Raw genomic sequence first — 26,384 nt, 5'->3', positions numbered from 1 at the left:
AAAATTGGACTCATCTCCAAGTCCTACATTGGAGGACTGTATCGAGAAAGTAGGACAAGCCAGTTACATTACCAAGTTGGACTTAATGCGTGGTTACAGGCAGGTACCTTTATCAGAGACGGCGAAATAAAGTTCTGCATTTGTAACCACAAGTGAGCTATATCAGTTTAAAGTAATGCCTTTTGGAATGAAGAATGTGCCCGCCACATTCCAAAGACATGTGGTTGGGTTAACAAACTGTGCATTCTATTTGGACGATGTAATGATCCTTAATGAGTCCTGGAAACATCATATGGTAGAGTTGGCAGAGCTCTTTGAATGACAACGAGAAGCAAAACTGGTGATAAACTTAAAAAAGACAGAATTTGCAAAACCAGACGTGACATTCTTGGGACATAACATCGGTCATGGAAGGATGACACCACGAAACACAACGATGAAGGCCATCGAGAAATTTCCACCACGAACCTTGAAAAAAGAGGTGCTTCGATATCTGTGTATATATATATACAGATTTATGGAAAGAAGTTAAGGTAAACTTATATTAAAGTTATTTGTATTTTAATGTAATGTGTTTACAAAATAGAGAAAAAATGAAGCCATCTTTTCATTATGATGTTTTTTTTTTGTAAAGAGGGGAGATGTTAAGAAGATGTGGGTGTACTGTACTTTTAAGAGAATTAAAACTAACAGTGACAGCACCAAGTGTTCTCAATATGACACAATGTAACATGTGGTCCAGTTACTGGGGTAGCTAGTTGCTTCGAGATGACAAAACAGATTCGAATTCGGCCTATCAGTTTAAATTATACCCAGAAATATACCAAATTCCAATCAAGTTTGAATTGAGTATATTGGCAATCTTAAAAGGCAATGACACAATCCAATGCCTTGGGATATAAGACTGGGGAAAATTGAACAGTTGGGAGGAGGACTGCCACAAGACTAATAGCTGTAGACTGCTAGTCAGAACTTTCTGAGAGGTACCTGTCAAGAGAAGAAGTTTTCACAGAGAAAAACCTCAACACCGACCTGGAGAACCAATCTGCCTGATGAAGATAAAGAGAAGATTCAACCGCTGGCTGGTTTTAAAATTTGAATTTTTTGTGAATCTTAATTGGGAGTTTTACTGGACTAGTGTTATAGAAAGGAAGGTAAAAGATAGGTTAGAGGAAGGAATTTTAAATAGTTGTTAGTTAATTATTCTCGGTTATACTTTAAGAAATAAAGTTGTTAATTTTTACTTGAAGTAGTTCTTGGTCACTCACCGGTTTATAGATTACGGCATGGGATAAATAATTTCTGTATTGCTGGTTTAAAATTAAGCAGGAGGGTTCACCCCGTGTTGTAACAATACCTGAAACAAGATGCCTTTGTTTATATGGGAACTATCTGTGCGCCCACTTTTCAGAAAAACTTACCTCCTTCTGCATGTTGGGAATTGTTGTCCATTTCACACTATACGCCTTCTTACATTTTACGCGGACTGTACACTACAGGTCTTAATCATCTGGCCCTGAGTGTGCAGGACAGGTCTTAATCGTTTGGCCCTGAGTGTGCAGGACAGGTCTTAATCATCTGGCCCTGAGTGTACAGCACTGGTTTTGATCATTTAGCCCTGAGTGTACAGCACTGGTCATGATCATTTGACCCCGAGCGTACAGTACAGGTCTTGATCATTTGGCCCTGAGTGTACAGTAAAGATCTTGACCATTTAGCCCCGAGGGTACAGTACAGGTCTTGATCATTTGACCCTGAGTGTACAGGACAGGTCGTGATCATTTAGCCCCGAGTGTACAGTACAGGTCTTGATCATTTGACCCTGAGTGTACAGTACAGATCTTGATTATTTAGACCTGAGTGCACAGTACATGTCTTGATCATTTAGCCCCGAGTGTACAGTACATGTCTTGATCATTTGACCCTGAGTGTACAGTAGAGGTCTTGATCAATTAGCCCTGAGGGTACAGTACAGGTCTTGATAATTTGACCCAGTGTGTACAGTACAGATCTTGATCATTTAGCCCTGACTGTACAGTAGCGGTCTTGATCAATTAGCCCTAAGTGTACAGTACAGGTCTTGATCATTTGGCCCTGAGTGTACAGTACAGGTCTTGATCATTTGGCTCTGAGTGTACGGTACAGGTCTTATTCATTTGGCCCTGAGTGTACAGTACAGGTCTTGATAATTTGACCCAGTGTGTACAGTACAGATCTTGATCATTTAGCCCTGAGGGTACAGTACAGATCTTGATAATTTGACCCAGTGTGTACAGCACAGATCTTGATCATTTAGCCCTGAGGGTACAGTACAGGTCTTGATCATTTGGCCCTGAGTATACAGTACAGGTCTTATTCATTTGGCCCTGAGTGTACAGTACAGGTCTTGATAATTTGACCCAGTGTGTACAGTACAGATCTTGATCATTTAGCCCTGAGTGTACAGTAGAGATCTTGATCATTTAGGCCCGAGTGTACAGTACAGGTCTTGATAATTTGACCCAGTGTGTACAGCACAGATCTTGATCATTTAGCCCTGACTGTACAGTAGCAGTCTTGATCAATTAGCCCTAAGCGTACAGTACAGGTCTTGATCATTTGGCCCTGATTGTACAGTACAGTTCTTATTCATTTGGCCCTGAGTGTACAGTACAGGTCTTGATCATTTGTCTCAGATTGTACATGTACAGGTCTTAATTATTTGGCCCTGAGTGTACAGTACAGGTCTTATTCATTTGGCCCTGAGTGTACAGTCCTGGTCTTGATCATTTGACCCTGAGTGTCCAGTACAGGTCTTGATCATTTGACCCTGAGTGTACAGTATAGGTCTTGATCATTTGACCCTGAGTGTACAGTACAGATCTTGATCATTTGGCCCTGAGTGTGCAGTAGAGACCTTGATCATTTAGGCCTGAGTGTACAGTACAGGTCTTGATCATTTGACCCTGAGTGTACAGTCCTGGTCTTGATCATTTGACCCTGAGTGTCTAGTACAGGTCTTGATCATTTGACCCTGAGTGTACAGTACAGGTCTTATTCATTTGACCCTGAGTGTACAGTCCTGGTCTTGATCATTTGACCCTGAGTGTCCAGTACAGGTCTTGATCATTTGACCCTGAGTGTACAGTACAGGTCTTGATCATTTGACCCTGAGTGTACAGTACAGATCTTGATCATTTGGCCCTGAGTGTGCAGTAGAGACCTTGATCATTTAGGCCTGAGTGTACAGTACAGGTCTTGATAATGTAACTCAATGTGTACAGTACATGTCTTGATCATTTGACCCTGAGTGTACAGTACAGGTCTTATTCATTTGGCCCTGATTGTACAGTACAGGTCTTATTCATTTAGCCCTGAGTGTACAGTACAGGTCTTGATCATTTGTCTCAGATTGTAAAGTACAGGTCTTAATTATTTGACCGAGCGTGTACAGCACAGGTCTTGATCATTTAGCCCCGAGTGTACAGTACAGGTCTTGATCATTTGGCCCTGAGTGTACAGCCCTGATCTTGATCATTTGGCCCTGAGTGTACAGTACAGGTCTTGATCATTTGACCCTGAGTGTACAGTACAGGTCTTATTCATTTGACCCTGAGTGTACTGTACAGGTCTTGATCTTTTGACCCTGAGTGTCCAGTACAGGTCTTGATCATTTGGCTCTGAGTGTACAGTACAGGTCTTGATCATTTGACCCTGAGTGTACAGTACAGGTCTTATTCATTTGACCCTGAGTGTACTGTACAGGTCTTGATCTTTTGACCCTGAGTGTCCAGTACAGGTCTTGATCATTTGACCGTGAGTGTACAGTACAGGTCTTATTCATTTGGCCCTGAGTGTCCAGTACAGGTCTTGATAATTTGACCCTGTGTGTACAGTACAGGTCTTGATCATTTAGCCCCGAGTGTACAGTACAGGTCTTGATCATTTGACCCTGAGTGTACAGTACAGGTCTTATTCATTTGGCCCTGAGTGTCCAGTACAGGTCTTGATTATTTGGCCCTGAGTGGACAGTACAGGTCTTGATCATTTGACCCAGTGTGTACAGTACAGATCTTGATCATTTAGCCCTGAGTGTCCAGTACAAATCTTAGATCATTTGGCCCTGAGTGTACTGTAGAGACCTTGATCATTTAGCCCCAAGTGTACAGTACAGGCCTTGATAATGTGACTCAGTGTGTACAGTACAGATCTTGATCATCTGGGCCTGAGTGTGTAGTACAGGTCTTGATCATTTGACCCTGCGTGTCCAGTACAGGTCTTGATCATTTGATCCTGAGTGTACATACAGGTCTTGATCATTTGACCTTGAGTGTACCGTACAGGTCTTGATCATTGTGGCCCTGAGTGTACAGTACAGGTCTTGATCATTTGTCCCTGAGTGTACAGTCCTGGTCTTGATCATTTAGCCTTGAGTGTACAGTCCTGGTCTTGATCATTTGTCTCTGATTGTACAGTACAGGCCATATTCATTTGACCCTGAGTGTACAGTCCTGGTCTTATTCATTTGACCCTGAGTGTACAGTACAGGTCTTGATCATTTGGCCCTGAGTGTACAGTACACGTCTTATTCATTTGACCCTGAGTGTACAGTCCTTGTCTTGATCATTTGACCCTGAGTGTACAGTACAGGTCTTGGTCATTTGACCCTGAGTGTTCAGCACAGGTCTTGATCATTTAGCCCTGAGTGTACAGTACAGGTCTTGATCATTTGTCTCTGATTGTACATTACAGGCCATATTCATTTGACCCTGAGTGTACAGTACACGTCTTATTCATTTGACCCTGAGTGTACAGTACAGATCTTGATCATTTGACCCTGATTGTACAGTACAGGTCTTGATCATTTGACCCTGAGTGTACAGTACAGGTCTTGATCATTTGGCCCTGAGTGTACAGTACACGTCTTATTCATTTGACCCTGAGTGTACAGTCCTTGTCTTGATCATTTAGCCCTGAGTGTACAGTGCAGGTCTTATTCATTTGACCCTGAGTGTCCAGTACAGGTCTTGATCATTTGACACTGTGTGTACAGTACAGGTCTTGATCATTTAGCCCTGAGTGTTCAGTACATGTCTTGACCATTTAGCCTTGAGTGTACAGTACATGTCTTGATCATTTATCTCTGATTGTACATTGCAGGCCATATTCATTTGACCCTGAGTGTACAGTACACGTCTTATTCATTTGACCCTGAGTGTACAGTACAGATCTTGATCATTTGACCCTGATTGTACAGTACAGGTCTTGATCATTTGACCCTGAGTGTACAGTACAGGTCTTGATCATTTGGCCCTGAGTGTACAGTACACGTCTTATTCATTTGACCCTGAGTGTACAGTCCTTGTCTTGATCATTTAGCCCTGAGTGTACAGTGCAGGTCTTATTCATTTGACCCTGAGTGTCCAGTACAGGTCTTGATCATTTGACACTGTGTGTACAGTACAGGTCTTGATCATTTAGCCCTGAGTGTACAGTACCTGTCTTGACCATTTTGCCCTGGGTGAACAGTGCAGATCTTGATCATCTGGGCCTGAGTGTACAGTACAGGTCTTGATCATTTGACCCTGAGTGTCCAGTACAGGTCTTGATCATTTGGCTCTGAGTGTACAGTACAGGCCTTATTCATTTGACCCTGAATGTACAGTACAGGTCTTGATTATTTGACCCTGAGTGTACAGTACAGGTCTTATTCATTTGGCCCTGAGTGCACAGTACAGGTCTTGATCATTTGACCCTGAGTGTACAGTAAAGATCTTGATCATTTAGCCCTGAGGGTATAGTACAGATCTTAGATCATTTGGCCCTGAGTGTACAGTAGAGACCTTGATCATTTAGCCCCAAGTGTACAGTACAGGTCTTGATAATGTGACTCAGTGTGTACAGTACAGGTCTTGATCATTTGGCCCTGATTGTACAGTACAGGTCTTGATCATTTGACCTTGAGTGTACCGTACAGGTCTTGATCATTGTGGCCCTGAGTGTACAGTACAGCTCTTATTCATTTGAGCCTGAGTGTATAGTACAGGTCTTAATCATTTGACCCTGAGTGTACAGTACAGCTCTTATTCATTTGACCCTGAGTGTACTGTACAGGTCTTGATCATTGTGGCCCTGAGTGTACAGTACAGCTCGTATTCATTTGACCCTGAGTGTATAGTACAGGTCTTAATCATTTGACCCTGAGTGTACAGTACAGGTCTTGATCATTTAGCCCTGAGTCTACAGTACAGGTCTTATTCATTTGACCCTGAGTGTACAGTCCTGGTCTTGACCATTTAGCCCTGAGTGTATAGTACAGGTCTTGGTCATTTGACCCTGAGTGTTCAGCACAGGTCTTGATCATTTAGCCCTGAGTGTACAGTACAGCTCTTATTCATTTGACCCTGAGTGTACAGTACAGGTCTCGATCATTTAGCCCTGAGTGTACAGAGCAGGTCTTATTCATTTGGCCCTGAGTGTACAGTACAGGTCTTATTCATTTGGCCCTGAGTGTACAGTACCTGTCTTGACCATTTTGCCCTGGGTGAACAGTGCAGATCTTGATCATCTGGGCCTGAGTGTACAGTACAGGTCTTGATCATTTGACCCTGAGTGTCCATTACAGGTCTTGATCATTTGGCTCTGAGTGTACAGTACAGGTCTTGATCATTTGACCCTGAGTGTACAGAGCAGGTCTTATTCATTTGGCCCTGAGTGTACAGTACAGGTCTTATTCATTTGACCCTGAGTGTACAGTACCTGTCTTGACCATTTTGCCCTGGGTGAACAGTGCAGATCTTGATCATCTGGGCCTGAGTGTACAGTACAGGTCTTGATCATTTGACCCTGAGTGTCCAGTACAGGTCTTGATCATTTGGCTCTGAGTGTACAGTACAGGTCTTATTCATTTGGCCCTGAGTGTACAGTCCTGGTCTTGACCATTTAGCCCTGAGTGTATAGTACAGGTCTTGGTCATTTGACCCTGAGTGTTCAGCACAGGTCTTGATCATTTAGCCCTGAGTGTACAGTACAGGTCTTGATCATCTGGCCCTGAGTGTACAGTACATGTCTTGATCATTTAGCCCTGAGTATATAGTACAGGCCTTGATCATTTGATCCTGAGTGTACAGTACAGGCCTTATTCATTTGACCCTGAGTGTATAGTACAGGTCTTGATTATTTGGCCCTGAGTGTACAGTAAAGATCTTGATCATTTAGCCCCAAGTGTACAGTACCGGTCTTGATAATGTGACTCAGTGTTTACAGTACAGATATTGATCATTTGGCCCTGAGTGTAAAGTACAGCTCTTATTCATTTGACCCTGAGTGTCCAGCACAGGTCTTGATCATTTAGCCCTGAGTCTACAGTACAGGTCTTGATCATTTAGCCCTGAGTGTACGGTACAGGTCTTGATCATTTGACCCTGAGTGTATAGTACCGGTCTTGGTCATTTGACCCTGAGTGTACAGTACATGTCTTGATCATTTAGCCCCGAGGGTACAGTACAGGTCTTATTCATTTGACCCTGAATGTCCCGTAGAGGTCTTGATCATTTGGCTCTGAGTGTACAGTACAGGTCTTGATCTTTTGACCCTGAGTGTACAGTACAGGTCTAGATCATTTGACCGAGCGTGTACAGTCCAGGTCATGATCATTGTGGCCGTGAGTGTACAGTACAGGTCTTGATCATTTAGCCCTGAGTGTACAGTACAGGTCTTGATCGTTTGACCCTGAGTGTCCAGTACAGGTCTTGATCATTTGACCCTGAGTGTACAGTACAGGTCTTGATCATTTGACCCTGAGTGTACAGTAAAGATCTTGATCATTTAGCCCCAAGTGTACAGAGCAGGTCTTATTCATTTGGCCCTGAGTGTACAGTACAGGTCTTATTCATTTGGCCCTGAGTGTACAGTCCAGGTCATGATCATTGTGGCCCTGAGTGTATAGTACAGGTCTTGGTCATTTGACCCTGAGTGTCCAGCACAGGTCTTGATCATTTAGCCCTGAGTCTAAGGTACAGGTCTTGATCATTTAGCCCTGAGTGTACGGTACAGGTCTTGATCATTTAGCCCTGAGTGTATAGTACAGGTCTTGGTCATTTGACCCTGAGTGTCCAGTACAGGTCTTGATCATCTGGGCCTGAGTGTACAGTACAGGTCTTGATCATTTGACCCTGAGTGTACAGTAAAGATCTTGATCATTTAGCCCCAAGTGTACAGTACCGGTCTTGATAATGTGACTCTGTGTTTACAGTACAGGTCTTGATCATTTAGCCTTGAGTGTACAGTACAGCTCTTATTCATTTGACCCTGAGTGTCCATTACAGGTCTTGATCATTTGGCTCTGAGTGTACAGTACAGGTCTTGATCATTTGACCCTGAGTGTACAGTACAGCTCTTATTCATTTGACCCTGAGTGTACAGTACAGGTCTTGATCATTTAGCCCTGAGTGTACAGAGCAGGTCTTATTCATTTGGCCCTGAGTGTACAGTACAGGTCTTATTCATTTGGCCCTGAGTGTACAGTACAGATCTTGATCATTTAGCCCTGAGTGTACAGTACAGGTCTTGATCATTTAGCCCTGAGTGTATAGTACAGGTCTTGGTCATTTGACCCTGAGTGTCCAGCACAGGTCTTGATCATTTAGCCCTGAGTCTAAGGTACAGGTCTTGATCATTTAGCCCTGAGTGTACGGTACAGGTCTTGATCATTTAGCCCTGAGTGTGTAGTACAGGTCTTGATCATCTGGGCCTGAGTGTACAGTACATGTCTTGATCATCTGGGCCTGAGTGTACAGTAAATGTCTTGATCATTTAGTCCCGAGGGTACAGTACAGGTCTTGATCATTTGACCCTGAGTGTACAGCACAGGTCTTGGTCATTTAGCCTTGAGTGTACAGTACAGGTCTTATTCATTTGACCCTGAGTATACAGTACAGGTCTTGATTATATAGTGCTGCTTTGTAGCAGTGTTATTGGTCTTCATGAGCCTCTTACTAATCTTTCAGCATCTAAAGCTTTTTTCTCTTTGTACTTTCAGCCTAGACCTCTCAACTGGATTCTGTCTAGCCTACATCATCACTTCATAATTTTAAATGCCTCCACAAAATTAACCTGCAATCCTCTCAGTCAATGTTTAATTCTCCCAGATACCTTGTGGAACTACAATTACTGTGTATGTTGTAGTTTAGTTGTTGACCCAGGCACTCCCACTTTATTGTGGTACTTTGTCACTCTGTAAGTATTTGTCTCGCATAGCTGTTTCAGTGTTAAATACTGAGACCAATTCAAGCCTTTCGACTCAGGGGTGAAGTCTAAATGTGCGATTATGATAATGAAGCCCAATAGAAATCTTCACTGGAAGCGACACAATGTCATATGACACAATGTCTCTCTTGCAGCCTCATGGTAAAATGAAACCATTATTCGATAGTTTTTAAATTAAGTTAATGTTTTTCTTATGTCAACAGATTCTGTCTATACTCTTCAGTAACAGAAAGAGACCAAGAATGTTATGAATCCCAGACTGAATTCCCAACCAGGGTGACTGTACAGAAGCAGCTGCAAGATGGCAGTGGAGTAAGACTCATCTGCTCCTCCACGTCTTGTCTTTTATTCTCTCCGCTTTTTTTTCCTCATTTTACCTTCCATTGTCTGGCAGCATTGGCAAAGTGATAAAAGCCAGCATGGACTCCTGGCCTCAGCATACACCCAACACCCAGACTCCGGGTGAAGCCTGGTACAGTCTGGGTTGGAAGGACTGTTATTCTGAACTCTGATTTCTCTATTTTTTAAATTTAACGCTGGACTTATTATTTCTATATTGTTCTAATATTTTTCCCCTAAGAACTTGTACTTAAGAATCTGTACCTAGGTATGTTGATGGCACCATATGTGGCAACATTTCACTGTATACACATGTCACAATGAAGCTAATGCTTCTTCTTGTAATTTTTCTTCTTGTCATACCACTTGCCTTACTCTCATTGCGCCTTACTCTCAAATTCTGACTCTAACAATCTAGGAAGCCTTCTACAGGCACTTTGAGTATTTAGCATTCACTTGATAAGCCATCCGATATCTTAATCTGGAGCTGTGATGGAAAATATACATTTGATCTATTTTTCAACAAGAAATGCAAACATGGTCTCATATATGAAAGAGACAGAAATGAAAGGACAATGGTGGAGACCTATGTGGATGTAGCAATGTATTAGCAATCCTATTATTTTGCTGAGGTGGGAATCCAATAAGTACGATGACAATCCACTTCATGATGTGTCACTGATTGCCTTTTCATGGTGTTTTTTTTTTCATTTTCATATGTCTCTATTGCTGATCGTTTCTCACCAAACAGGGAGAAATCAATGAAAGATTTTGCTGACAAAAGGAAGCGGCTGTTTTGTAGTTGGTTATGAAATCATAGCATGGCTAATCCATGGGCTAGAATTGAACTATTCTACTTCCTCTGGTGAAGAAAGCAAGACGGCAGGGTTCAGACATTACATTCCAAATGAGCCATTTCATTCTGTAGCAAGTACTATGATCAGATAGTGATCAGTCTTCAGAAGGCTGGGTAACCCAAGGAGAGTCACAATGTTATCACAGCATCTCAAGTATAAAATATGAATGGCGATTATTAAGTTCGGAGAAGAAAAAGGAGGACAACTGGGATAGTCTCAATTGAATCGTTCAGTTAAAAATGAAGCAAGAACACTCAACGTGGAGCATTACGAATTTTTGTCTATTTATAATCATTTTCCTGAATGTGCTTCAGTGGCTTGTCCCTCTAAATCTAATTCTGTTTTCTCTATGCTCCTTTGACTTATACTTGATTGGTTTTCCACTTAAAATGCCTAGCTTCAGGCAACAAATAAATCTTACCTTCTCTTGTCTAGAAAATACCTGCAATTGGTGGACTATTCTCAACAAAATAATAATAAAAGAACTGAATAGTAGGTTTTCACATTCCACACACAACTGAATCATTTATGATTACAGCTGTAAGGCTTTTTAATATTAATCCTATACTTTTTAGTCTATCTATATTAATTGTGTGCTTGTATTTCTAACTCCAATCATTCATTACTTAAACAGAATATATCGGTACCTACTTAATGTAGAGTCAAAAAGTGTGGTGCTGGAAAAGCACAGCCGGTCAGGCAGCATCCGAGGAGCAAGAGGGTCGACAATTTGAGCATAAGCTCTTCTTCAGGAATGGGGAGAGGGAGTCTGAGAGATAAATGTAAGGGGGATGGGGCTGGGGGGAAGGTAGCTTAGAATGCAATAGGTAGATGAAGGTGGGGGGTGATGGTGATAGTGAGAGTGGAAGGTGGAGCAGATAGGTGGGAAGGGAGATAGACAGGTCGGGCAGTTCAAGAGGGCAGTGCCGAATCAGTGGTTGGATCTGGGGAGGGGAGAGCAGGTAACTGGTGAAATTGACTGGTTGATCCCATGTGGTTGGAGAGTCCCAAGGCGGAAGATGAGGTGTTCTTCCTCCAGGCGTCGGGAGTGGCTCCAGTTTCCTGATCTCCCCTGCTCCCACCTTATCCCAGATCCAACCATCCAGCTTGGCACTGCCCTCTTGAACAGTCCTACCTGTCCATCTTCCTTCCCACCTATCTGCTCCACCCTCTACTCCGACCTATCACTTTCACCCCTACCTTCATCTACCTATCACATTCCCAGCTACCTTCCCTCCAGCCTCACACTTCCCATTTATCTTGCAGTTCCCTTGGGGGCCTATGTTTGAAATGTCAACTCTCCTGCTCCTTGAATGCTGCCTGAGTGGCTGTGCTTTTCCAGCACTACACTTTCTGACTCTGGACTTCAGCACCTGCAGTCCTCACTTTCTCCTATTTAGTGCAGGTTTACTGATCAAACTGAACTTATTCAATGTTTACAAATTAGTCTGATGTATGGATTTAATGGAATTTACAATAGTCAGAAATGTTATTTCTGTGATTAAATGTGTTGCAACATTGTGGTATATTCAATGTGTTTACGCTATTTTAACATTACGTGAAATGGACAGTATGCCTAGATATTGTTTGAATCTGTGGTCATTTACAATAATCTTATATTCAAGCATTAAGTATCATGAATAATTACACAACACTCAGTACAGAAACAGGCCATTCAGCACCACTGTCTTTGTTTGTGTTTATGCTCCACACAGGCCTCTTTCCACCTCTTTCCAGCCCTCTACATAAGCTTCAATTTTTTTTTAATTAAGATAGTAGCAGGGGTCAACCTATATCTTAGTGAAGGGGGAGAAATGACCTGAGTTGATTTTACAACATCGACGTGTTAATTGGTTTTGGTTGCGACTTCCACCCTTTCACTGGGTACCAGGCAATAACATTGCCAACTCTGCAAACCAAGCAGCATGACCTGGAGCATCGTCAATGCTGGGAATGCACCTGACACCACACTAGGATTGCCAAACAGCAAGCTAAGAGAAACAATTTTGCCGGGGCCTGTCAGGCAATGTTTGGCGAAGGGATTTGGAAGCTGCACATGAGTGGTCAGGTTAGAGGATATGGAGGGGCAATTGTGGGGTGGGAAATACGATTAGGAGATAAAGTGGGCATGTCTATGACCCTTCCCAGTCCCACTGCCAGGCTGCCTTGATTTATCTTGGGAACTTCATCCTTTGGTGTGGATTCCCCCATGGTTTGGTCATTTATTGGTCCAGGGATGGAAGGGATACCAGACAGCTCCCTTTCTGGTGTAAAATCCTAGCGGAGGTGGTTAAACGATTGGTACAGTGTTCCCAAGTTGGATGTGATTTGCCACCTGTCAGAAGACAGGAAGAAGTGTGTAAAGTTCTGGCCATAATTTGTATGACCAATACTATTCTGTGGTATGCAATTTATCTTGAAGAATTTTTACATTAGCAATTCTTGTATTTAATCTTAACTTCCATTGTCTTTCATCTTTTTCAATAGCTGAGAAGTTGGACAGGAGGAACTCGCTCCAGAGCTCTGCTTGAGTCAATCTCCAAGAGATAAATGGAAGAAACTTGGCACTGGATTTTCTCAAGCAGAGGTGGAGACATACCAAATTGTTGATGTTAATGGTCCTATCTCCATGCAATCCCTGGCCATAAAGAAGATAAATGACAGGGCTGTGGCATTGAGAGCTCACCCCAAAGTTAAAAGTTTGATGTTCACAGTGGCTGCACACATAAGCTGTTAGGTTATACAGCTGCTGCATGGAAGTATGAATCCATGGATTGAGTGTGGTAAGTGTTTAAAGTAAAGTAAAATGGTTTTGCTTCCTTTCCACCTCATCATGGAATGTTGTAGTATTACGATGGTGAGTTAAAAAGTGAATTATACACTGCTGGAATTTGAACATTTAACCACTCCTAATGTTTACCATGTGGCTACTTTTGCTAATTAGTAAGCTGTCAAGTAAAGCCAACATTCTGTATGCTGAAGGTGAGTTATTTTCTTTTATAACAAAAGGATGATATGGCAGATTCTGTAATAAAATAATTGAAAATGTACCCTATTGTGATAAGTCTGTAAATGTTTAATTTTTCCCATTGCTTTTATGTATTCAGTATAGACATTGGTTGAGACAGCAGTGATGTAGTCTGTTTGTTTTCTCAGAGGGTTTTATAGGTTCTTGGCTATAGTCCAACAGCCCAAATGTTTTACAAGTGCTTGACATTGTTTATCTAACAGCTCTGAAGAAATTTCTTTGTTTACTCAGAGCATATAATCTGTTCAAGGCCCTCCAACTCTTAGAATAGTTCTTGTAATTTATGTTCATAAACTGGATCATTGGTATTGGTATTGAGACAGTGAGGATGATGGATGAGCATGAGATTGTGTGAGGAATGAGATAGTGGGTGCAGTGAGGAGGGTCTGGAAGGGTGAGGAGTGAGAAGTGATGATGGCCTATGGTAAGGTAGGGTAAGGAGGTATGATCAGGGTGAGGGTATGGGTGAAATGAGGGAGAGGGAGGTAAGGAATTGTGTTGATGTTAGAGTGACGGTTGTAGAATAGGGTGAAGACAAGAGATGAGGGTGAGGGTGGAATGAGGGTGAGATGGTGTTCTGAGAGGATGGGTGGGTATTATGAGGGATGTGTATAAATCAGTCAGAAGGCTGTATATTTATTGAAATGCTGATGGCCTGTGGAGCATCAGGCAAAGGCGTTTTGGATACACTGATGGGTCTTTAACCTGCTTGGCCCACCTCCACTCCCATCTTCCCTAGGCCACGTAGGACCCAAACCCCTGCAAGGTCCTGCCTCTGGCAACCTCAGGCAGAAGCTAGATCACAACGGGATGATTTGCCTTGTCTCTGGGCTCCTTCTTCAACATGAAAAAAAACCTCAGTCTAATTTTCAGCTGACTTTCCTTTCTGTGTTTTCTCTCCCTAGCTGTGCAGTTGAAATCAATAACTCCTAGTGTGGAGGAAATTGTTGAGACAAACAAAATCCCACATATCTATTGTCCTACCTCTGCAGGTGCACTCCTGATGGATCAGTGCATCTAATCTGTAAATGTCCTGAGCCATGAAGAACAGGAACATTTCAAATTCAATCCAAAGCTTTGCTAACTGATTTTGGCCAGGGCACTGGTCAAGTTTCTACGGTTAGCCTCGATGTGCTTGATTTAATTAGGCTAAGTTCTCCAAAGATTTCACAATATGATGCATATATATAGCACCTTTTATTATAATAAGAAGTCCCAAGTTTTTTCATAGGGGTATACTAAGGCCAAAAGTGACACTAAATCAAAGAGTAAGAGACTCAGAGTCATGGAATCAAAAGCTTGGTTAAAGTAGTTAGTTTTAGACTGCACCTATTAAAGAAACAGAGAGAGAGAGAGATGACGAAGGGAAAAGATTTAGGGAGGCTAATCGAGACCCTAAGGTCCAGATACAATGGTAAAGAAAACAGGAGATGCACAAGAGACCATCATGAGAGCAACGCTACTAGCTTTAGGAATTGTAGGAGTGGAGGCAGATACTGTGATGAAAATGGGGGAAGATCATTGGATTTGAAAATTAGGATGAGAATGAGAATATACTTGTGGGCTGTGAGCCAGGTAGGCCATGCTTATTGTGGTGAACATAGGTTGGAGAGGAATGGAAAAGAACAGGGTATCTCCCTGCAAAACAGAGCATATTATGGGAAAACCTAATGTAGGTAACACTATATGTTAACTTACATGAGTGGAGATCTCCTGGTTGTCTGCAAGATCCATAGAATGATATAAACCCAATGTACAGTGTCTGGAATATGGCAACCAATCAGGAGAGTCAGTGTGGAAGTTTGCTATTTCTGTTTTTCCAATAAAGCTTTTTTTTCCTAATCTGAGGATAAAGTTTCAAGCATGGGGGAGATTAATGATACAGCAATATATTTAACAATGGGACTGGGGAAAGAAGAAACACCATTTCACTTCAAGTGAGTTCAGAAGCTGGTCCATATGGATAAAATCCTCAAAATACTCCCTGTTTGACTTCCTTACCCCTTGAAACCAATGGCCTGAGGCCCATACTTTTCTGAGTGGTCAGAAAATAATGTGTTACACATCAGAAATTTGCCCATGGGAATGTAGCATTGAAAAGCTACTCACCAGACCTCCCTCCAACCCCTGTTAAGTACAAAGATGAAGCAGCTGTCATAGAATATTAGGTCAACATGCAGTTAAATGTATTCAGGGAGGTTGCAAGTGAACTGTCTTCCCCTATAACTCTCATTGTTATTCTGATAGGAATGTGGAGGAAGGGATTTAAATTAGGCTCTCATTTGGACCATTGTAAACAATCCATGTTTATAGCGGTGCCTCTGACTGACCTAAACAAGGTTAACATGTGATTGGGTGGAGAGCGATGAAAGAGGTAGAATTCCAGACAGGAAAACTGAGATTAGCACTATGTCTTTCACCAGTGTTGGAAACAAATGGAGGGAGTAGCCCCTAAATGGCAAATGTTAGCGGGTGGTGTTGATGTGTAGGTAAAGGAGGCACAGAGGTAAGGAAGGGCACTAAAGATGAAATTGTTGGAGGAGCAGGACGTTGTGTGAGAAAAGAGGTGGGATTAAGGGTAACTGATTAGAAGCCAAGAAAGTGTGTTTGGAATAATTAGTCCTGGACACAATGTAATTGCCACGGATTAGAGTTTGTACTGGTGAGGGGTGGAAAGCTAGTAGAAAGGGTAAGGATAGAGACACAATATTGCAGAGGTAGAGGTAAGTAGAATTGCTAATCAAGCAGTTATAAGGTGTGAGGCTCAGCTCAGGATCAAACATAATACTAATGTTGCATACTACTTGTGAAAAGACTGTCACTCACTGCATATGTAGTCTAACTCCTTGTTTCAGCTGTCATGAGCTATTCTGAGCTGTATTGAATGTGTCAGATTACTACGAGCTGTGCCAATCTTTCTAAGAATTGTTGAACAATGTTGATAGTGTTTTAGGTTGACATGACAACTTGTCGAGTCATAGAATCATAGAGATATACAGCACAGAAACAGACCCTTCAGTCCAACTCGTACATGTTGACCAGATATCCGAACCTAATCTAGTCCCATTTTCCAGGACTTGACTCATATCCCTCTAAACTCTTCCTAATCATATCCAGATGTCTTGTAAATGCTGTAATTGTACCAGCCTCCACCACTTCCACTGGCAGCTCAAAACATACACGCACCACCCTCTGCATTTAAAAGTTGCCCTTAGGTCCCTTTTATATTTTTTCTCTATCACCTGAAACCTATGCCCTCTAGTTCTGGACTCCCCCATCCCAGGGAAAAGACCTTGTCTATTTATCCTCTCCATGCCCCTCATGATTTTATAAATCTCTATAAGTCATCCCTCAGCCTCCGACACTCGAGGGAAAATAGCCCCAGCCTATTCAGCCTCTCCATATAGCTCAAATCCTCTAAACCAGGCACCATCCTTGTAAATCTTCTCTGAACCCTTTCAAGTTTCACAACCTTATTCCTATAGGAAGGAGACCAGAACTGCATGTGATATTCCAAAAGTGGCCTAACCAATGTCCTGTATAGCTGCTACGTGACTCCCAACTCCTATGCTCAACACTCTGACCAACAAACACCTTCTTCACTATCCATCTACCTGTGACTCTACTTTCAAAGAATTATGAACCTGCACTCAAGGTTTGTTTGTTCAGCAATACTCCCTCGGACTTTACAATTAAGTGTCCAAATCCTGCTCTGATTTGCCTTTCCAAAGTACTTCAACTAAAAGGAGCTTGCTTCTATTCATGAAGGTAACTAGGACTGGGATTTATGTTTTAAAATTATTAGTGGTGGCTGCTTTGCTGGGACCACAGTCAGCCTCAACCACAAAGGCTCCAGGAAAAATGGGTGAGCTCCTATATCTCAGCGATCTGGCCCTCATGGAGCACTGTTAAGAGTATAGGAACATGGGCTATTAACTAATTAGCCTTAAGTTGGTAACAAGTAATATTAGCTAATTATCGCAGTCCTTTCTATAGTTTGGAAAATGCTACAAATGGAAATGCTTTAATTGACCACGAAGAGTTCAAAGGTTCCCTCTCTGAATGTTCACAGTTTAGTGGATCGAGTAAATGAAATATGTGAATTCTATTCTGGAGGCACTCTGTGGCACTCTGGGAATGAAGGCCTTATTGAGTCAGTTGAGACTGTGGGAGTCGCTATAACAAAGGAAGGATGTTTTGGTGTGATGTACACCTTTTTATTGATTTGGCTCCGAAAGCTAGAGCTTCCAAATAAACCTGTTGGACTATAAACTGGTGTTGTGTTGTGTGATTTTTAACCTTTTTATTGAAAACCATCAGCAGCAAGATATTGCTTGCTGGTTAGTGACTCTTGCTGTATGCTGTAAATCCTGCTCTGAAACTGAAAGGCCTTCTCTGTCTTATTCATCATTGTCTTCTTCAAATTTTGAAAGTAGTTACCTTTTCCATTCGGCAACTTTGTGTTGCATGTTACATGCCCTTAGAATTCTGAGTTGTCCTCCTGTGTCTATCATATTTGTCCACACACCTGAAGTAAGACTTCAGAATGTCACTATTGACTAATGTAATGGTCACCATGTTACATTACAAATGGAAACTTTTTAGGAAACGTTATTGTGTTTGCGTTGGAATCCTGCAAAGATTCTACAAGTGGTGAAAGTCTTGGTCTACTGATAACTCATCAGTGAATGGAGAGTTCAGTATTTGGTGCCATCTATTCCACAGTATTAATTTGGAAATGTTTGTACTCTGACAAGTTAATGACTTCTTTCCACAGAGATAACGACAAAGACATCTCTATTGTTGCATTAGTCACGCACTTAGGATATTTATTACTTGCTAATGTGGCAGATGTCCCTTGCTAAAAATGTAATACCGTTGTGGTTCTCACAGTGATTGGAATAACCATCCTTGTTCAGAAGTTGTTGGGAGGGCACACTACAGCAGATGGCACAACTCCTGATGAAGCCTGTGTTATAAAGCAGCGATGGGATAAGCTGTCTGCTCCAACATGCACAGGTGGGTGTCAGGGACTCTTAGAGCAACTCCTGGGTGGTGCAGATCAAATGTCTCCACAGTTGGCATACCCATGATTGCTAGTCCCTTGTGAAGTCCTCATCATTGAATGCAATTGAGGAAGCTGCTAAAGGGATGATGTTTGCTGCAAGCTCCTTTGCAGCAGGACTCAACAATATTGTAGGTTGGATTGGTACAGAAACCATATAAACCCATAGAAATTGTACCTGTTACAGCAGGAAAAGCTAATGTAGGAAGCACCTTACAAGTACCTGCAAATGCTTCGACCAAAAACAGTCCCTGGGCCTTTAGCAACCCCTGTACAGAAAACAAAGCTGCAACCTGACTGTTTCTAAAGTTATGAACAGTTTGACTTGGATACTTGTGAAGAGGGACCAAAGACTAGCATCCATTATTATAAGATACTCATTAAGAAATTCAATAAGGATTGGAGTCAAGGCATATTTACCCAGGGATTGTTCAGAATGCAGATCAAGCCATGGAATAGTTGAATGATAGAGTGGCATAGTGATTAGCACTGGTGCCTCACAGCACCGGGAAACCCAGGTTCAATCCAGCTTTGGGTGATAGTGTGTGCAGTTTGCTATTTCTGCTTATGTCTGCGTGGGTTTCCTTGGGTGCTCGGGTTTCCTCTCCCAGTCCAAAGGTGTGCAGGCTGGGTGGATTAGCCATGGTTAATGTGGGTCTGGGTGGGATGTTCTTCAGAGGGTCTATACAGACTTGATGAGCTGAATGGCCTCTATCTGCCTTGCAGGGATACTATGATTCGAGCTGCACTTTTAGGAGTAATTTAAATACAGGTAAGAACCAATCAAATTAGATGGGAGGAGGCTTACGTGGTGCATAAATACCAGCACAGTCCTGGGCTAAGTAGGCTGTTTACATTCTATATAAAAGAAAACCCCCAACCTGGAACTTGTAGCAAACATGTTAGTGACAGGGATAGCCTTCAGAGCTACTGGTATTGGACAGCAACTGTCACCCCCACCACCCACCTCAAATCTCTCTCTCCCACTCACACACACACTGATTTTGGCCAAAAAGAATTTAGGGATAGGCTCAATTTTTACCCTAGCTTCCAAGGAAACAGTCTCAGCTTCCCACTTGTTGACTGCAGCCAGTGAAAATGTTTGAACTCTTGATCAGGGAAAACTGATGCTACCCACAATTGAATAGTCACTAGTCTGTCATTGTTAAAGTTTGTATCCTTGTGCATGAGAGCAGAAGATAGTCTGTCATTGTGGCCCCTAACCTCAGGAAAGAAGCAACACTTTCAAGAGTGCAAAAAAAGGAATTGGAAAAATCCGATTTCTAAATTAATTGTCAATTGTTGAATTGGAGTGGGATGGTTGTATTCAGAACCCAACTTTCCAAGCAAAGACTGAGTTCTCTGAGGCCACAAATTGTATATAATAAAACAAAGACCTACAGATGCTGGAGATCGGAAACAAAAACAGAGCATGCTGGAGACACTCAGCAAGTCTGACAGCCCTTACAGAAAGAAAGAGGAAGAGTTAATATTTCAAGTCGAGTATGAACTGAATGGTGTATGAGATGATGGGAAGGTTGGGAGGAGTGAGTAGAATGCATGGATACCATATCATGAGAGAGGGAGAGCTAAAAAAGGACAGGCAAGCAAAAGGATTGCTGATGATAAGCCGAGAAGGAAAAAGACACTGACTGGGTGCTAATGAGAAGTGTAAATACACGAAAATGTGCTGCTTTTGGTAGGAGAAACCAATAGAGGGCAGGAGCGCTGGGTAGGGGCTGGGGTGTGGCATGGTCTGAAATTGTTAAATCACTGTTGAGCCGCGAAGAATGTAAGGTACTTAGATGGAAAATGAGGTGTTGTTGCTCCCAGCTTGCACTGTTTCTTCAGATATTTTACGACTGCAATGTCTTTCTGAAGCTGGTTATAGCATTAAAACAAAGCCTTTGAAGCTTGGCATGAAACAGCCGAGTCAATTTTTAACAATTACGCATATCCTTATTTCATCCTTCAAAGTAGGCTCACTGCTGCTTGGAGCCACCTTCTTGGTTTACAGTGCAGTGATTACTAACTTAGTGCAGATGTTTATTTAACAATATTTATAGAGGGCAAGTCTCAAATCAGCATGTCAGAACTGCATAGGACATCAATCATTGGGACAACTCCACTTAGTGCAAAATAATTGTTTACAATGAGGCCCTATGGTGAGGAGCCAGCTGCATCGTGCCAAAAAAAACAAATGTTTTCATGAATTTACTATTATAGACCTAATTCAGCACTTCTTACATTCTACACTGTATCACTGTATGAGACACTCCTTTGACACTACAGACTTATGCCACTAACTGACGTGATGCTATGTGGTCAGGTCATGCACCCCATTTGAGAGGGATTCCTGTTTCAAACACCAAAGTGTGACACAATTGTCTTTTATTTTTTAAGATATGATTTTAAGAACAATCAGTTAATTGGAAGTGTAATGATCTACATGAAGGCAAGTCAAACTGCTTAAAAATGCAAAGTCACCTCAAGGTCGAGATGAGATGACAAAGAAATCACCCTCGGAACCTGTTTGGATCAAGGGAAGTACCCTATAATCCAGCCAACCAGCAAAACCTATCACTGTCTCAGGAAGGCATCAATAAAGGTTAAGGACAGGATGATTACATCATGGCTGTCACAAAAAGACCCACCAAAATTTGAAACTCTCTCCCACTCTGTCTCTCCCACTCTGTCTCTCCCACTCTCTCTCCCATTCACTCTCTCCCTCCCACTCTGTCTCTCTCACTCTCTCTCTTCCACTCTGTCTCTCCTACTCTGTCTCTCCCACTCTCTCTCCCACTCTTTCTCTCCCACACTCTCTCTCGCACTCTGTCTCTCCCACTCTCTCTCTCCCACTCTGTTTCTCCCACTCTCTCCCTCCCTCTCTCTCTCCCATTCACTCTCTCCTACTCTCTCTCCCACTCTTTCTCTTCCACTCTGTTTCTCCCATTCACTCTCTCCCACTCTGTCTCTCCCACTCTGTCTCTCCCACTCTGTCTCTCCCACTCTCTCTCTCCCACCCTGTCTCTCCCACTCTCTCCCACCCTGTCTCTCCCACTCTCTCTCCCACCCTGTCTCTCCCACCCTGTCTCTCCCACCCTGTCTCTCCCACCCTGTCTCTCCCACCCTGTCTCTCCCACCCTGTCTCTCCCACCCTCTCTCTCCCACCCTCTCTCTCCCACTCTCTCTCTCCCACTCTCTCTCTCCCATTCTGTCTCTCCCATTCTGTCTCTCCTATTCTCTCTCCCACATTCTCTCACTCATTGTCTCTCTACGAAACTGGTGCCTAGTTCCTAAGGAAACAGATCCAGAGAAGAAACAGTCAAGAACCCTAAAGCAACTGCAACATTCCCTACTCTAGACTGAATTCAGGAAACCAGTGAACCAGATAAAATCTTATACCTGAAAGACAGCTGAAGAATTCCAAACTGTACAATCTTGTATCTTCCTTTTTACTGGACTTTATTTCCTTTAACTTGGCATATTTGTGCAGAGATCTAAGTGACTACACGAAGATGTTATGCTTAATGTGTTATGATTATTGTTTTAGCAAGAAATGAGCTTACTTCACGCAAGAAAACCTTGTGAATAGCACTTTCTTGCTTACGGCAAAAAAAAAACAATTAATTGCATTCTTATTTGGATAGAGTTGCCTCATGTGAGAGGCAGTACTTAGGAATTTAGTCTGAGATCAATTCATTTAGTAGATAGATGTAAAATCTAAAGGTCTTTTGACCAAAAGTCATTGGTCAATTTTTAACCAAGATCAATTATTTAATTTGTGGTTCAAGTTCAGGATGGTGTATGACTTGTTGGAGGATCTTGCAGATGGGCGGTTTTCTCATGCATCTGTTGCCTTTCTTCTCCTTAGTGGGAATGGGCACATATTTGGAAGGTGCTTTCGAAGCAGCCTGCGAGAGTTCCTGTGGTGCACCTTATAGATAGTGAAAGCATTGCCTTTATTGTCACAGACTTGGCAAAACTTCAGGATGAGGGTGATGATAAGGAAGAGGCATGTTGGTGTTTTGAAGAGGCTGTCTCTGGGCACTATTTGTGACTCCCAGTCTCCTGACCATGCAGCCTAATTGCCACACCAGATGCCAAGAGCTTTGTTTTTTTTTATTCCCAACAAATAACAAACATCCTCCTTGAAAATCCACTCTCCTTTCCTCCAACTATTCGATATCATGTTCAATATAGGTATCTTAAAGGTCACTGTTCAAGATACACTATTCTTCTGTGAACGGTGTAAAAGAGACCTCTCACAACCGAGCTTTCTGTGTAGATCCAGAGTAAACTCACTAAGGAAAAGCTAATTGGGGTCATTGTAGTCTAAGTATAAAGTGTGATACTTAGTGATACTAAGTATCCTTTAAAATGCACCGTTAAACAATCTGTTGTGATTGAAGTATGGAAACTCATTCTTTCATGTTTTAAGTTAAAAATCACACAACATCAGGTTATAGACCAAAAGGTTTAATTTGGAAGCACTAACTGTCGAGGCACTGCTCCTTATTCAGGCAACCAGCTGATGAAGAAGCAGTGCTTCGAAAGCTAGTGCTTCCAAATAAACCTGTTGGACTAAAACCTGGTGTTGTGTGATTTTTAACTTTGTCCACCCCTGTCCAACAATGGCTTCTCCGAATCATTTCATGTTTTAATTATTGATCTTTTTGTATTCACTTGTGGGTTGTGGTTGTTGTTGGTTGACCAGCATCTATTCAACTTCATTTGTGGCCCTTGAGCAGTTGGTGGTGAGCTGCCTTCTTGAACCACAATTTACATATTATAGGTTGATTCACAATACCCTTAGGGAGAGAATTTCAGAATTTAACCCAACACCAGTGAAGGAACAGTGACATATTTCCAAGTCAGGATGGTGAGCGGCTTGGAAGGGAACTTGCATGTGGTGGTGTTCCCAAATATCTACTGCTCTTCTCCTTCTGGATAGAAGTGATTGTGGGTTTGGAAGGTGTTGATCTTGGACAAATTTCTGCTGTGCATCTTTTAGATAGTACACACTGCTGCTACTGAGCATCGGTAGTGGAGGGAGTGGATGCTTGTGGATTTGGTGCCAATCGAGCAGGATACTCTGTCCGGGATGGAGTCAAGCTTCTTGAGTCTTGTTTCAGCTGCAACCATCCAGATTAGTGTAGTCCATCATACCCCTGATGGTGGATAGTTTTTGATGAGTCAGGACATGAGTTGCTCATTGCACTATTCCTAGCTGTACAGCTCTTGTAGCCAATGTGTTTCTGTGTAGAATTCATTTGAGTTTCTGGTCAATGGTAACTCCCAGCATGTTGATAGTGGGGCATTCAATGATGGTAAGACCATTGAATGTCAAGGGGACGGTGGTTAGATTGTTTTGTACTGTTAATTGCCACTTGTCAACCCAAGCCTGAATATTGTCCAGAACTTGTCACATTTGAACATGGACTGCTTCAGTACCTGAGGAGTTGCGAATGGTGCTGAATGTTGTGCAATTGTTAGTGAATATCCCCACCTCTGACATTATGATGGAGGGAAGGTCATTGATGAAACAGCTGAAGATGGTTGGGCCTAGGACACTACGCTGGAGAACTCCTGCACAGATGTCCTTGAGATGAGGTACTGACCTCCAACAACCAAAACCACCTTCTTATGTACCAGGTATGACTCTAACCAGTGGCGAGTTTGGCCCAATATCCGTTTATCCAGTCTTGTTCCTTGATGCCATATTTGGTCAAATGCAGTCTTGATGTCAAGGGCTGTCGCTCTCACCTCCCCTCTGGAATTCAGCTCTTCTGTCCATGTCTGAACCAAGATTGTAATGAGTTCAGGAACTAAGTGGCCCTGGTGGAACAGAAACTGAGCATCGCTGAGATCTAAAAATGAAAAGGAAATGTTAAAATACTTGCCAGTTTTAACTTTCTTTGTCTCCTCAATTTTTGACTCTAAATTAAATCATTCGTTCCTTTTCTTCATTTTGCTTTCCATACTCGATTTTACATCGCCTTTTTCATTCTAACTTGTATCTCCTCATTCAGATAATGCACATGTCAGTAACCATCCTTCAGTTTGATTGGTTAAGAAGTTGCTTGCTCTTTTCATGTTGGTTCTAGATTTCCAGCAGAGGGTGCCACATGTTTGGATGCCCTGCAGGCTGCAACTTGCTGAGTAAAATCCCATGCAAGCTCTGTGGTCAAGCACAGGTCTAATGAATGGCCGGCACTCTCCATAGCACACAGTGAGATCTCGGAATAAATGCAGAAGGTGGCAGTGTTGAAGGACTAACAGCAATATGTACCAGGTTGCTGAAGTCTAGCTCTATGTCATAAAGTAAGGCTTATTTGTTTATTCATCATTAACTATCCTTCAATGTCAAGTCTGAAAAACTGCTTATGGTTCTTTTAGTTCATTTCATGTACACATGCACCTCAGGACACAGTCCAGACGCAACCTACGATTGAAAGCATTGCTCACCTTTCAAATGCTTCACAAGACAAATCATTCCAATGGAAGCATGGTCATTTACTGGCTCTCGTAAGAGTTTGAAGTTAGATATGTAGCATCAATTATCCCTTTATTTTGAGTAGGGAAGCAGACTTTGGACATGTGAAGAGACAAAATTTTAAAGAGGCTTTTATACTTGATTGCTTTCACGCTTCAGACATCCCAAGACACTTCCCAGTTAATGAAGTAGTTTTCAAGTATAACCATTACAGTATTGTAAACAAATGCAATAGCAATTTGGACACAGCAATATCCCACAAACAGCAATTAAAAACTGAGCAGATAATTTGTTTTGGTGTTGTTTGAAACACAAATATTGAGACTGTGAGAGAATTCCCCAGCTGTTTCTCAAACGGTTCCCTCAGATGCTGTACATCCATCTGAAAAGACAGAGAAAGCAATAATCTAATATCTTTGCAAGACATGGTACTTTCAATGCCACACTGCCTAAGATGAAAGTTTCTAGAATGGTGACTTAAACCGTGACCTTATAAGCACAGACATCATTATTACCATGAGAGCAAGGGCTATCACTAGCTGAAAATGCAGTCATATTGACCAATACTTCTGTGTCTGTTTGATGTAGTAATATGAAACACATAGGCTAATACTGTTACACTAGCAAGACAGAGTCACAGGTCCAGCACACAAGGTTCAAGTTGATTTACTGGTTATTGGAAATGACATCACTACAGTGCAAATTGGCTTCAGGCATCCTTGTTGCAGATGGCAATCTCTAACCTATTGGCCCAGCTAGTTGTCCAGAGTCATGGCAGATATGGTATGGAGTCAAGAGTGTGATTCTGGCAAAGCACAGCAGGTCAGACAGCATCCGAGGAGCAGGAGAGTTAACGTTTCGGGCAATAACCCTTCATCAGATATAGTATGGAGCCTACTGATGTCATTGTCATTGCCACTTCTCATCTTATACTGCTGCAATTGAGCAGCATTGTACTTGAGATTAAAATTACTTCCAAATCCTGAAACATAAATATCCAGCATATAGAAATAACCTTGCATTTAAAAGACATTCCCATTTTTCTTAAAAGGATATAGGTGCTATTCCAAAGGATTCAAAGGAAATTATGGAAACTAGCAGAAATATAGTTGAATGCTTAAGTGATCGTTTAAATACTTTTATAATGAGATCTGTATAATTAACTACTACACAATTACCTTTGACACAATACAAAATAAAGAACTCTAAATGCAAGTCTGCAGGAAACTGGGCCAACTTTTCATATTTATTGTTCCTGTTCGGTGTTTGTTGCTCACCTCCTTTCCCAGTGTTCTGGTCTGCTGAATTTACTTTTATGAGTACAGTGAACTATAAACTACACTTGTTACAAGT

Source organism: Chiloscyllium plagiosum, unplaced genomic scaffold (genome assembly GCF_037043375.1).
Source record: "Chiloscyllium plagiosum isolate Xiang-an unplaced genomic scaffold, Cpla_swu_hap1 HiC_scaffold_31, whole genome shotgun sequence".
Lineage (NCBI taxonomy): Eukaryota > Metazoa > Chordata > Chondrichthyes > Orectolobiformes > Hemiscylliidae > Chiloscyllium > Chiloscyllium plagiosum.
Note: the sequence above shows the minus strand (reverse complement) of the source record.